This window comes from Cervus canadensis, chromosome 10, assembly GCF_019320065.1.
Source record: "Cervus canadensis isolate Bull #8, Minnesota chromosome 10, ASM1932006v1, whole genome shotgun sequence".
Classification (NCBI taxonomy): Eukaryota; Metazoa; Chordata; class Mammalia; order Artiodactyla; family Cervidae; genus Cervus; species Cervus canadensis.
In genome coordinates, this window is record NC_057395.1 from 29,450,074 (window position 1) to 29,465,308 (window position 15,235).

General features: G+C 39.6%; 1 long non-coding RNA gene across 1 annotated transcript in view; it reads left to right on the forward strand.

Annotated features, from left to right (window-relative positions):
* Nucleotides 1-7,870: 7,870 nt before the first annotated feature.
* The window catches only part of LOC122448746, an 86,882-nt gene continuing 79,517 nt past the window's right edge, over nt 7,871-15,235 (forward strand). The window contains exon 1 of the long non-coding RNA XR_006271734.1: nt 7,871-8,102. This is a non-coding gene — a long non-coding RNA (uncharacterized LOC122448746). The remainder of the gene's footprint in view (nt 8,103-15,235) is intronic.

Sequence of the window (15,235 nt, forward strand, 5' to 3'; positions counted from 1 at the left end):
AAAAGGGTGGGATATATGTGACCAGAGGCAATTTTACTCAATACAAGAATTGACCAGCCTGGTCCAATTTCTTATACAGAACTAAATTTCAGAAGAGAATTTCTAGTCACTGGCTGACTGCTTACAAGTTCTGGCACAATTTGAAAATATGGAAATGTGATACAGGAAATAAATTATGAGACAATTGTCTTCATTGTAATTCTCAGGGTTTTTGAGAACATAGTTATTATTAGATGAAAACATGGATATTATTTACAAAATTCTCTAATGTTGCAGCCAGTATGAGTTAAGATATACTAGCCATGTGTCAACCACTAATAGGTACTTTATCCATTATTTCATTCAATTTTTACTACAGCTCTACTGGACTACTGTCTTCGTTTTCCAGGTGAGAAAACCTAGGCTTGCTTGATGAGAGCTAGTAAGTACAGAACTCAGATGTAAAATACAGGGCTACTTGACTCCACGGCAGGCTCTTTGCCCTTTGTTGCAATGCATGTGCCCCTGCCCCTTGGTCAGGTGCAGAGTTCTCTCTGGCTGTTTACCATCCAACCTCACATTAAGGAGGTCGCTTGTTTGAGCACCAGATTAGTGCTCAAATCTGGTGGTTCCTCAGATATAATTATCCTCTTGAGGAAAGAACACCTTATTTCCCAAAATTCTAACTCCTTTCTGAAAATGAGTGAACATGGATCACACACTCTCCTGGGGACCACTTATATGAGCACTGGGGGATATTTTGAGCTCACGAACACAGAAGAATACTCAAATATGAAGAGAAAATGAAAAATATTAGGTAATTTTTGTAGCCACTAGACCACCAGGGAAATCCTAAATATTAGGTAATTTTTAAATGTCATGACAAATTTAGTTTTCTTCTACTGTCAAAATAATTTCCCTAACGAATCATTTTCCCCTGGAGAATGAAATGGCAACCCACTTCAGTATTCTTGCCTGGAGAATCCCATGGACAGAGGAGCCTGGCCGGCTACAGCCTATGGGGTTGCAAGAGTCAGATACAACTTAGCGACTAAACCACCACCACGAATCATTTCAACCATTTAACCACTTGACTTTATCTTGCTCAGGTAATAGAGATCTTCTATGAAAGATATTACAATACTTAGGTACCTTTTGTTCTGAGACTGGTATTAAAGCCCCAGCGGTACAACCCAGGGTTTAAAATCCTTACCTTCTTTTCAGATAGAATTTTCTTCCTTATGTTAATTTTTTTTTAAAGGTAGAATCTATAGATTTTGAAGGCAAATTTTTTTGTAAATGGAACTCAATTCAAAGTATTGTCTGTCTCTGTCGTTAAAGACAAACATGTTGTGAGCAACATTTAATTCCAACACTATGTAAACAGCAGCCATCCTGCAATTACAAATTATTTCCTTCATTACCGCTGATGCCTCAAGCCTTAAGAAACACCAGGGAAGACAGACAAAACAAGCAAAAATAACCGATTTCCCTCAACCTTTCCTGCTGCATAATTACTTCCTGTGTTTATCTGATATTTGCTTCCTTAGGCCTGTTGCTATATGTTTTGACCTTATAAATGGCCAATGGAAACACTAAATAGGAAATTTACACCAATTGTTGGTCAATCTTTTCACTGGTTTCATTTAAAAATAAAATTAAAATTAGAAAGATAATAGTATTCTTTTACCTTTGGTTTATAAGTCATTTGAGACAGAGAATCAAAATGAAGTTAAGTTTTCTAGAAAAGTCCACCTAAATATTTATCTGACCTCCTTTTTGTCTTTACAAGAAGAGGCACTTGTGTTTATCTGGTTTTATTTTTGTTTTGTTTTGTTTTGTTATCTGTTTTTTTTCTTATTTTGCATAGATATATATACATGTTCATGTTCTTAACCATTTATTCCTTAAAAGGCTTTATTTTCCTTCTTTTTGAGTGAATTGATAAATGGTTAGATAGAATCACTGACTCAATGGACATGAATCTGAGCACACTTCCTGAGACAGTAAAGGACAGGGAAGCCTGGCGTGCTGCAGTCCACAGGGTCGCAAATAGTTGGACATGACTTTGCCACTAGTACAGTGCAGTGCGTCTGTGACATATTTTAGAGTTATGACAATATTTTAACACACTGGTACACTCTCTGTGCTCATTCAGAATGATTAATATAAGTGGGAAAATTAACTCTAAAATGTCTTGTTTTAAAAGCACCCACTTCTCAAAGAGATGGCTCACTGGCCTTCTCTTTGAATTACAGCTTTGGGATATAGAAGCTTATCCACCGGAATCATGCCTTCTCTTCAGCAAGGGATTTCTAGAGATAGCCGATTAGGTTCAGGTCAAAATGCAGATCCCCCAAAGTTCTGGAGTCACTGCTTCTCAAAACAGTGCCTAATAATACTTGTTGCAGTGACTAAGTAAAGAAGTTAAACTTGTATGTTTTTGCCTGTTTTGGGGTTTTTATTAGAATATAATTGCTTTACAATGAAGTGAATCAGCTATATGTGTACATGTATCTCCTCCCTCTTGGACCTCGCTTCCAGGTCACTTCTGTCCCTATTTAATGCAGCACTTCTCAGGGTCTGTAAGACAGTAATAATGCACATGCAACTTTCCAAGTACTGTCAGTGAGAAGTAACCAGAAGGCGCTTCCCCACACGCCCTCATCTGCATCTCTAGACTATTGTTCTTCCTAAGCTAAATCGGGAAATGTTTCACAAAATAATATCTCTTAAAGAACAAGATGGGACAGTGTGCAAAACCTCAGGAACCTAATGAGCCAGGCAGGAAGGTGAGGCCTCTGGGCATCTTCCCACCGGGCTGAGCATTTCTTCACTACTTGCAAGATAAGTTGGTCCATTAGCAATAAAGATGTGCTTCTGAAGCTGGCGGCTTCCCTGATGGCTCAAATGGTAAACAATCTGCTTGCAATGCAGAAGGCCTGGATTAGAACCTTGGGTCAGGAAGATCCTCTGGAGAAGGGAATGGCAACCCACTCCAATAGTCTTGCCTGAGAATCCTGGGGACAGAGGAACCTGGCAGGTACCTTGATTGAGGTCCTTGAGGTCACAAAGAGTCAGTCAAATACACCTGAGGAGCTTTCACTTTTTTTTTTCACTTTCTGAAGCTGGTACCTTTTGGGCAATGATCGGGAAGGCAACTGGTTATTTCTATTTGTATATTAAGGGGAAGAAAGTTTTCTGGCAGTTGCATAAGGTTTTACAGTGCAAATCAGAATTTACAAGCTAATAAGTGGTCAATAAAATTCAGATCAGTTCAGTCACTCAGTCGTGTCTGACTCTGTGTGACCCCATGGACTAGAGCATGTCAGGCTTCACTATCCATCACCGACTCCCAGACCTTGCTCAAACTCATGTCCATCAAGTTGGTAATGCCATCCAACCATCTCACCCTCTGACGTCCCTCCTCCTCCCACCTTCAATCTTTCCCAGCATAGAGTCTTTTCTAATGACTCAGTTCTTCGCATCAGGTGGCCAAAGTACTGGAGCTTCAGCTTCAGCATCAGTCCTTCCAATGAATATTCAGGACTGATTTCCTTTAGGATTTAATGCTTGGATCTCCGTGTAGTCCAAGGGACTCTCAAGAGTCTTCTCCAGCACCACAGTTCAAAAGCATCAACTCTTTGTCGCTCAGCCTTCTTTATGGTCCAACTTTCACTTCCATACATGACTACTATGGAAAAGCCACAGCTTTGACTAGATAGACTTTTGTCAGCAAAGTAATGTCTCTGCTTTTTAATATGCTGTCTAGGTTGGTCATAGCTTTTCTTCCAAGGAGCAAGTGTCTTTTAATTTCATGGCTGCAATCACCAACTGCAGTGATTTTGGAGCCCAAGAAAATGAAGTCTGTCACTGTTTCCATTGTTTCCTCATCTATGGGACATGAAGTGATGGGACCAGATGCCATGACCTTAGTTTTTTGAATGTTGACTTCTAAGCCAGCCTTTTCACTCCCCTCTTTCACTTTTCATCAAGAGGCTCTTTAGTTCTTCTTCACTTTCTGCCATAAGGGTGGTGCCATCTGCATATCTGAGGTTATTGATATTTCTCCCGGCAATCTTGTGCTTGTGCTTCATCCAGCCCAGCATTTCGCATGATGTACTCTGCATATACATTAAACAAGCAGGGGGATAATGTGCAGTCTTGAAGTACTCTTTTCCCAATTTAGAACCATACTGTTGTTCCATGTCTGGTTCTAACTGTTGCTTCTTGACCACATAGAGATTACTAGGAGGTAGGTAAGGTGGTCTGGTAATTCCATCTCATTAAGAATTTTCTATAGTTTGTTGTGATTCATACAAAGGCTTTAATGTATTAAATGAAGCAGAAGTAGATGTTTTCCTGGAACGCTCTTTCTTTTGTGATGATACAGCAGATGTTGGCAATTTGATCTCTGGTACCTCTGCCTTTGCTAAATCTACCTTGAACATGTGGAAGTTCTTGGCTCACGTACTGTTGAATCCCAGCACAGAGAATTTTGAGCATTACTTTGCTAGCATGTGAGATGAGTGCAACTGTGAGGAGGTAGTTTGAACATTCTTTGGCATTGCCTTTATTTGGGATTGGAATGAAAACTGACCTTTTCCAGTCCTGTGGCCACTGCTGAGTTTTCCAAATTTGCTGGCATATTGAGGGCAGCACTTTCACAGCATCATCTTTTAGGGTTTGAAATAACTCAACTGGAATTCCATCACCTCCACTTGTTTTGTTCATAGTGATGCTTCCTAAGGCCCACTTGACTTCACATCCAGGCTCTCTGGCTCTAGGTGAGTGATCACAACATGGTGATTATCTGGGTCATGAAGATTTTTTTTGTATAGTTCTTCTATGTATTGTTGCCACCTCTTCTTAATATCTTCTGCTTCTGTTAGGTCCATACCATTTCTGTCCTTTAATGTGCCCATCTTTGCATGAAATATTCCCTTGGTATCTCTAATTTTCTTGAAGAGATCTCCAGTCTTTCCCATTCTATTGCTTTCCTCTTTCTTTGCATTGATCACTGAGGAAGGCTTTCTTATCTCTCCTTGCTATTCTTTGGAACTCTGCATTCAAATGGGTATATCTTTCCTTTCCTTTTGCTTCTCTTCTTCTCTCAGTTATCTGTAAGGCCTCCTCAGACAACCATTTTGCTTTTTTGCATTTTTTCTTCTTGGGATGGTTTTGATCCCTGTCTCCTGTACAGTGTCATGAACCTCCATCCACAGTTCATCAGGCTTTCTGTCTATCAGATCTATTCCCTTGAATCTATTTGTCACTTCCACTGTATAATTATAAGGGATTTGTTTTAGGTCATACCTGAATGGTCTAGTGGTTTTCCCTACTCTCTTCCATTTAAGTCTGAACATTACAATAAGGAGTTCATGATCTGAGCCACAGTCAGCTCCCAGTCTTGTTTTTGCTGATTGTATAGAGTTTCTCCATCTTCAGCTACAAAGAATATAATCATTCTGGTATGAATATTGACCATCTTGTGATGTCCATGTGTAGAATCATCTCTTGTGTTGTTGGAAGAGCATGTTTGCTATTATTAGAGTGTTCTCTTGGAAAAACTCTATTAGCCTTTGACCTGGTTCATTTTGTACTCCAAGGCCAAACTTGTCTGTTACTCCAGGTATCTCTTGACTTCCTACTTTTGCATTCCAGTCCCCTATGGTGAAAAGGACATCTTTCTTTGCTGTTAGTACTAGAAGGTCTTGTATGTCCTCATAGAACCATTCAACTTCAGCTTCTTTGGCATTAGTGGTTGGGGCATAGACTGGGATTACTGTAATATTGAATAGTTTGCCTTGGAAACGAACAGAAATCATTTTGTCGTTTTTGAGATTGCACCCAAGTACTGCATTTTGGACTCTTTTGTTGACTATGAGGGCTACTCCATTTGTTCTCAGGGATTCTTGCCCACAGGAGTAGATATAATGGTCATCTGTATTAAATTCACCCATTCCGGTCCATTTTAGTTCACTGATTCCTAAAATGTCAATGTTCACTCTTGCCATCTCCTGTTTGACCACCTCCAATTTACTTTGATTCATGGACCTAACATTCCAGGTTTTGATGTACTATTGTTCTTTACAGTGCTGAACTTTATTTCCATCACTAGTCACATCCTCAGCTGGGCATTGCTTTTGCTTTGGCTCAGCCTCTTCATTCTTTCTGGAGCTATTTCTTCACTCTTCTCCAGTAGCATATTGGGCACCTACAGATCTGGGTGTTCAATTTTCAGTGTCATATCTTTTTGCTTTTTCATACTGTTCATGGGGTTCAAGACAAGAATACTGAAGTGGTTAAAATAAAAACAAAATTGAGGGTTACTATTAGTAAAGAATTTTATTCTTTACCATAATATTAGAGAAGAAGACAAATCATGGATAATACTATGCTGCATTAATTGCAAAGCAATGTAGTCAACAGAAATTACCTTTTCTAGGTACACATGAGTCTATTCCTCAGCATGCCATCACTTTTAAAACTTTGCCTTAAGTGCAATTAGGGGATGTAGGTAAAATCAACAAGTAGAAATTCTAGAAATCCTGGAATTCTTGTTGGGAAGGCAACACTAATTTCATTACTAATGAAGTTAGTCTTCTCAAGTTCAAATCACAGATAACAGCTTTCCTTTATACTAAAGACATGGGAATTATTATCAATTTCAAAGATGAATTTAATTGATAAATTTGTGGGCTATTTCCTAGTAAAGATCTCTTTCTATGAAGGGGAATTAAGTTCTTTATAGACATTGATTCATTTCAGTTCATAGTACTATTTTTCTTATTTTATTAAAATGTTTGTCCTTAAAGTATGTTGTTAATTTAATTTCTTGGAATAAAGTTAAATAATAAAAAAGAAGTTATAATATCTTTTATGAACAGAAAAGATTTGGTCTATTGATATTTTTATATTATTCAATAAAGAGCAAATTCCTAGTTTTTACTGCATAGCAGTCAACTGCTTAAAAAAGGTAGTTTTCTACTTTTAAAAAAAAATAGATGGAAAGGATTCATTTGATCATTTTAATTCAAACTGTTTATTTCTAAAATTGCTGATATTTATCAAATTTCCGTTGATATTACAGCTAAGTACTTCACATGGTTTATCTAACTTTGAAATTACCTTTGAGGGTAGATACTCATTTTATCCTCATGTGAAAAATGGGGGATTTATCATCCGGACTATGTATACTAACCTGGTAGAGAATGGAGCTATGATTAAGATTTGAGTGGTTTGACTCCAGGGTCTTCCTCTTTAAACACTGAGACTTATACAACCTATACACAAATGTCCTGCCCTGGCATCATCACCATGAGTGAATGATTCAGGTATTGTTGGAAAAGTATCAGCTCTTCAGAAATTTGTATCTCATTCATGAAAGTAGCTTGCCTTGGGGTCAATACTGAACCAAAATACACAAATTAGCCTGCATGACATATTACAAATTTTCTCTGAATTGGATCCCTTAAATGACAAATGTGTTGTGGTTAGTCGCTCAGTCATGTCCAACTCTTTGCGACCCCATGGACTGTAGCCCACCAGGCTCCTCTGTCCATGGGGATTCTCCAGGCAAGAACACTGGAATGGGTTGCCATGCCCTCCTCCAGGGGATCTTCCCAACCCAGGGATTGAATCCAGGGTCAGAGGAAAAAGCATACACAGCAGTATGGATCTGTATATCGTAACCATCGAAAGGCTGCTGGCTTGGTGGGCAACAGAAAGGGAGAGAGTGTGTGGAAGAACAGCCAGAGAGGCAGAGACATAAAGTTACAAACAGACTTGTTTTTCTAAGGACAAGAACTTTAGACTTTGTCCTTTTGCAAAGGGAAGTTGTTAGAAGATTTTTAAATAAAGCAATAGGCTGACCCAATTTTCTTTTTAGAACACAAATCATGGCAGGAATAAGTCAGAACTGGAGGTAGAAAAAACAGATAACAGATTATTGCAAAAAGTTGGGTTATTGAGGACAAGGGGCTGCAAGACGGCAGCACTGTGGGCAGAAGGGCAATAATGGAGCTGTTCACGGACTGGATGCGGACTGTGATGGATCAGCAAGTCAGTCATGATGTCGTAACAACCACTATGCTTCTGCACTTGTCCTTCTGACTTGTAAGGTAAGTAACACTAGAGGGTGACTATGTTCTTGGAAAAGAGGACTTGAAATGCTCATGTAGTTAATAAATGTTTGCTATGTGTGCCTCATTTCTGTTGAAGATACAAAAGATCATGAGACATGGTTCAGGTCTCGCATCATATTGCCGTGCTTAGTCACTCAGTCATGTCCGCCTCTCTGTGACCCCATGGACTGTAGCCCACCAGACTCCTCTGACCATGGGGTTTCTCCAGGCAAGCATACTGGACTGGGTTGCCATGCCCTCCTCTAGGGGATCTTCCCAACCCAGGGATCAAACCCAGATCTCCCACAATGCAGGCAGTTTCTTTACCATCTGAGCCACCAGGGAAGCCCATAAAGTGAAAGTCGCTCAGTCGTGTCCGACCCTATGAATTGTAGCCTGCCAGGCTCCTCTGTCCACGGAATTCTCCAGGCAAGGACACTAGAGTGGTTAGCCATTCCCTTCTCCAGGAGATCTTCCTGGGGCCACAAATAGTGTCCAGCTTTTTGCGACCCCATGGACTGTATAGAACATGGAATTCTCCAGGCCAGAATACTGGAGTGGGTAGCCATTCCCTTCTCCAAGGGATCTTCCCAACCCAGGAATCGAACCCAGGTCTCCTGCATTGTGGACAGATTCTTTACCAGCTGAGCCACCAGGGAAGCCCCATATCATTTATTATGTTTTAGATATATTTGTGGAAGCCTCAGTGCAGCAGATATATGGTATCAACTGCCAGGGAAGTAGATAAAAGCACTCATGAGAAACATGGTGAGTGAGAAGGGACAAGGACAAGAAGAGAGACTGTGGATCTATAATGTTCAGTGCCACGTAGGAAAACATGGCAGCAGGGTTGGAGGTCAGCCACCATGGGAGAGTGCAATCAGGAGCAACAGCTTCCTAAAACTAAAAGGTTTCCTGCAAAGTGAAAAGAAGCCAAGTCCAGTGGGGTTCAGGATGGATGTTAGTCTGCAAAAGTAGTGAGAGCGGCCTCAGGGAACATGTGGAGTGAGGCCATATCACAAAGGACACACAAGAAGCAAGAAGTGAAGGACACAAGTGTCAACCATTCGATTGAACCGCTCTCTGACTCTCCTCGGAATTTACATGGAATATTCTGGAAGGGGTGTCATTGCTTTCTTTTTTCTAAGAAACAAACATGCAGAACAAAAACCCCCACACAAATATCCTACCCAAATAAACTCTGAGGTTAATATCTAAGGAAAAATAAAATAAAACCTTCTGCCAATACTATGTAGCCTAGCCCTAAAGTTATTTTATTATAAGACTATTTTAATAATGATTTTTGAAGGAACAGATGAACGTGATGGGGAGACTACTACAAGCTACAACAAGATGAATTTTTAAAAACAAATTTAGATCCAATATAAATACAAAACATCATTATTATGGGCCAGATTTCTGATTCTTAAATATATAATAATGTGTCACGTTACATTACTATATAAATATTCTTTCTTTTAGTGCTATAAGTACTCTCATTTGATCAAAAAGCTCATTAAATAGTATGATGGCTATTTAGGGACACATGGAAGAGTCGTCAAGTCATTAGGATTTCCTAGTAATTTTAGTTTAAACAGACATCTGTGGTATTGTAGTGTATGCCACAGAAATACGTTTACAAATGACCTGGGCTCCTGCCAGTCTGGGGCTAAGTGGATTATTAACAGGGTGAATTCCCAGACAACTGCTCTTTCTTGTGGGAAATGCAATGAATAGCATCCTTATTTTGTTCATTCACAGATATCAGTCTAATTTCTCTCCATCCATGCTGATTTCAGCCTACTGACAAGCAATGGGAGTGGAACTCCTTAACGGAACTGTGCAGTGGAATGCTTACCACATAGCAATATTTTGGGGGGACACTGTAGCAAAGTGTAATGTATCTTCAAGAAGGAGTCAAAAAATAGGTTTGAGAACAACAAAGTCTTCCTTCCTTTTTTCTTTCTTTCTTCCTTGAAAATCCAGCCCAAAACTCTGGAGTGAGAAGAAGACTGGGGGAAATGTGGGAGTGCTGGGATCAGGATGACAAGAGGACAGTGACCAAGCATCCCAGAGAGAGCCTGGCTGGGGTGGGGGTGGGGGTGGGGTGGGGCAGCCCAGCAAAGGGGGGCAGAGGGCAGGGAAGGAGCTCACTGGAAAGCAGAGTCCACGTGAGAGTGCTGATCCACCAGGTACAGCCATCCATTACAAACAGGAGCTGAGCAAGTAGCAGACACACCAAAGATATGGGAGACATGTTTCTCGCTGCAGAGGGAGTTGCATACATGAAAAAGGGAGAAACTAAAATGGACAGTTCAGCTTTGAACTGGAATCACCAGTATCAGTGTGAATGCACCATTTTTTCAATATATAGCTATAGACATAAAAACGTAAAAACATAACAGCTGATCGTGGGTGTATATATACAATTCCAGTTCAAGATTTTCTTTCTTGAAAATCATTCTCCATTAAAAAGAACCAGGGCTCCATAGTGAAATGGGTGATTCTAGGGCTGAGGCAAAGAAATACAACAAGGTGTGTCAGTTTTATAGCAGTTAGGTTAGAACTTCCATTATTTCAGAAAATGAGATTCGCTTTGGTCATGGGATGGCTCTGCCTACCTCACAAGATAGCCGTGTTACAAGGGATTATGTATTGAACATACTTTTTAAATTATTTAAAGCCATATAATTATAAATGAAGGTTAGTATCAATATCTGTACTACTCATAAAACATAAAACATTCCCTGAATAGCTGCACAATACCAGGAGGGTGAGACCCGTGGCCTTGCTCCCCAGTGCCTGTGTTCTGACAATGGCCCCAGGGGATGTTAGGTGAGAATATGTGGCAGTTGCTTTCCATGCCATTAAACTCATAAGCCTAAGAATGTTCACAGCATACTCCACTCATACTTATTGACTCTCAAATAAATAAAGCAAGCCATATTCTATTTTGCAAATACACGAGCAATTTAAATCAAGAGTAAGCTTATTTTCACAGCAGTTTAGTTTACAATTTTAATGTTCTGTTGTGATGATTCATTTCTCTTCCTCCTCGATTTAAACGTTAAAAAAAAAAAAGAACATATATGATTTCAAAGGTTTTAGGTATATGACTGATCCACTCACTTTAGTTCACCAACACAATAAGGCACAGAATTGTATTGTATGGATCATTGACATGGCCGATGATACTGCCTCCTGTGGAGCTATTGTGACCCATCGTGTCGATGGTAGCTTCCTCATTTTAAAAGCAATGCCCTCTATGTGGTCGCTGATCCAGAATGTGTCTCAAAGAACAATAGAGAACCATGGATTGATTCTGACTTTTTTTATTCCATTGTGATCATCAGAAATGTCTAAAAGTCAACTCATCCTATTAGAATTTCATAGCCTATAATAGATATACATTTTGAAGCAGCTCTGTTTAAACTCATATTATTCAGTTTTTCCTGAAATGCACATGACAAAACTTAAGTACAGAATAGCTGTTATTTAATATACAAGTATTGAATGTGATACTCAATTCTCCAGGTTAAAAGATCAACAAACACAGCAAGAAAAACAAGCCAGAGTTTCTCAATTTATGTTATCAAATATTAAATCATCTACATTAGTTGGCATGCTAATAATTTTCACTCAGTTTGGTAAATTTGCATCAGTGGTTCACCAAAGCAGCAGCAGAGACCTGTTAAAGTTCAAATTCTTGGGCTCCATCCTAAGATGCTGGGGTTTCCCAGGTGGTGCTAGTGGTAAAGAATCTGCCTGCTAAAGCAAGAGACTTGAGTTTAATCTCTGGGTTGGCAAGATCTCCTGGAGAGGGAAATGGCAACCTGCTCCAGTATTCTTGCCTGGAAAATCCCATGGACAGAGTAGCCTGAAGGGTACAGTCCATGGGGTTGCAGAGAGTCAGAAATGACTGAAGTGACTGAACACATCCTAAGACTTACTTAAATCAGAAACCCATCAAACTATACTTTCATAAGGTGCCTGGTGGTTCTGCTGAGCCCCCACTTGCTCCACATGGAGATCAAGTTTAGACTGGTATGCACTAGCAGGATTTGCTAAAATAGTTGTATCTTTAGTGAAAACGATGGTTGCAAGCACTCTACAATTGTTCTGATGCCAATATTTAGAAGTCAGTCATAAAATACATTGCTTAACTAATTATCAAATAAAAAAAAAGAAAATCTTCTCTAGCTTTCTTCTCCCCTATGGCAAATGGGATAGTTATCTCCAACTCACCTCCCTCATTCCACAACAATTATCCAATATCATTCGGCCTGGTTCTACTTGGATATATATAAAACTATATATATAAAACTATATATTTAACTATAATGTTGATTGGCGGCATTTGGACTGTTAGTGGAAACATCATACTATAAGAATACTGTGTTAATTTATATAATAGGATATTTTTTTCTCAGGGTATCTCCAGACCGCAACTGTATCCACCTTGCTCATTTCCTGCTGTTGTTTAGTCACTAAGTCGCACCTACATCTTTTGTGTTCCTATGGGCTATTGCCTATGAGGCTTCTCTGTCCGTGGGATTTCCCAGGCAAGATTACTGGAGTGTGCTGCCATTTCCTTCTCCAGGGGATCTTCCTGACCCAGGAATCCAACCTGGGTCTCTTGCATTGGCAGGTGGATTCTTTACCACTGAGCCACCAGGGAAGCCTACTCACTTCCTGTATACTTCTAATTTTCTAGGCTCTCCAATTACGAGATTATGTTAAGCTCTATTTTTTTCTCTACTATTCTATGTTTTGGAAGCATTTATTTCCATTAACTCAAAATGGTAAGTCACATTCCCTCTGCATTCTAAAAAGAGACACGCTCATCCAAATCAGTGTTAATTATTGATAAATTTCTATGAATCCAGTCAGTTCAGTCGCTCAGTCCTGTCCAACTCTTTGCGATCCCATGGACTACAGCATGCCAGGCTTCCTTCTCTGTCCATCACCAACTCCCAGACATTGCTTAAACTCATGCCCATTGAATCAGTGATGCCCTCCAACCATCTCATCCTGTGTCATCCCCTTCTCCTCCTGCCTTCAATCTTTCCCAGCCTCAGGGTCTTTTCTAATGAGTGAGTTCTTCACATCAGTTCCGTTCAGTCGCTCAGTCATGTCTGACTCTTTGCGATCCTATGGACTGCAGCAGGCCAGGCTTCCCTGTCCATCACCAACTCCCAGAGTTTACCCAACTCATGTCCATTGTGTTAGTGATGCCATCCAACCATCTCATCCTCTGTCGTCCCCTTCTCCTCCTGCCTTCAATCTTTCCTAGTGTCAGGGTCTTTTCAAATGAATCAGCTCTTTGCATCAGGTGGCCAAAGTATTGGAGTTTCAGCTTCAACAACAGTCCTTCCAAAGAACACTCAGGACTGATCTCCTTTAGAATGGACTGGTTGGATCTCCTTTGCAGTCCAAGGGACTCTCAAGAGTCTTCTCCAACACCGCAGTTCAAAAGCATCAACTCTTCGGCACCCAGCCTTCTTTATGGTCCAACTCTCACATCCATACATGACTATTGGAAAAATCACAGCCTTGACTAGACGGAACTTTGTTGGCAAAGTAATATCTCTGCTTTTTAATATGCTGTCTAGGTTTGTCATAGCTTTTCTTCCAAGGAGCAAGTGTCTTTTAATTTCATGGGTGCAATCACCATCTGCAGTGATTTTGGATCCCAAGAAAATAGTTTGTCACTGTTTCCATTGTTCCCCCATCTATTTGCCATGAAGTGATGGGACCAGATGCCATGATCTCAGTTTTTTGAATGTTGAGCTTTAAGCCAACTTTTTCACTCTCCTCTTTCACTTTCATCAAGAGGCTCTTTAGTTTCTCTTCACTTTCTGCCACAAAGGTGGTGTCATTTGTACATCTGAGGTTATTGTTATTTCTCCTGGCAATTTTTATTTCAGTTTGTTTTTCATCCAGCCCAGCATTTCTCATGATTTATTCTGCGTATAAGTTAAATAAGCAGGGTGACAATATACAGCCTTGATGTACTCCTTTCCCAATTTGGAGTCAGTTCGTTTTTCCATGTCCAGTTCTAACTGTTGTTTCTTGACCTGCATGCAGATTTCTCAGGAGGCCAGTAAGGTGGTCTGGTATTCCCATCTTTAAGCAATAGTATCTATTTTTGGTCACTTGCCATTACTTTAAATCAATACAGTTATAAGAATCACAAGTATTTAAAGACCTTGGAGTGAGATTGCCTCTGCTGTTAACCTCCTGTCATAACACAGAAGTGACTTAACTCTCATTTAGTAAGTATATACTCCAGGTTTTTATTCTAGAATAGACAGTAAAATTTAGCAGTCATATGAGGGAAAGAAAATGGCACTCTCCTTGTGATTGGACAATGGTGGTAATAGATATATTCCTAATTTAAAATAATATTCTGGAGTATGGAAAGATTTATGTCAGCCACACTAAGCAGAATCAGACAGTTAACTTTAAAAGGATCCTTGAGAATGGAATAGAAAAACAGTTCTTGAATCATCCCATCTCTCAAAATACCATCACAATAATTGCCAAAATTACAGCCTCTGGTTACCTGCACATTCTATGAGATTCGGCTCACATGCCCCATGGTTCTCCTGATGGAAACACCACATCAAATATGTTTCATAACCAGTGCTAAGCCAGGTTTCTATGAAGTTATGTCAGTCCTAGTAAAAGTTCATTTTTCAGCTAATGGGCAAGAAATTAATTAATAAAAGTATAAAACCTGTAAGGAAATATATCTTATATTCTTAAGTGTCATAAAAAAAAAATGATTTGGTGGTCCAATGGTTAAGACTCTTGCCTTGCAATGCAGGAAAAGTGGGAGCCCACATGCTCTGGAACCCGTATGTAACAACTACAGAGTCTGTGTGTCACAATGAAGATCCCGTGTGCCGCAGCTAAGACTCAGTATAGTCAAACTAATTAATTAATTATTTTACAGATCTGGTATCAATTACCTCTAAGTTTTAAATCAAATTGTGCAAATTTGGTGATGGAAATTTTCTGCCAATAACATTATAACTGTAGCATTTCAGAGAAAAACAACTAACAACTAACTTAAATAGGACAAAAATTTCAATGAGACTGTTACTTAATGGAAAGGTAAAACAGTC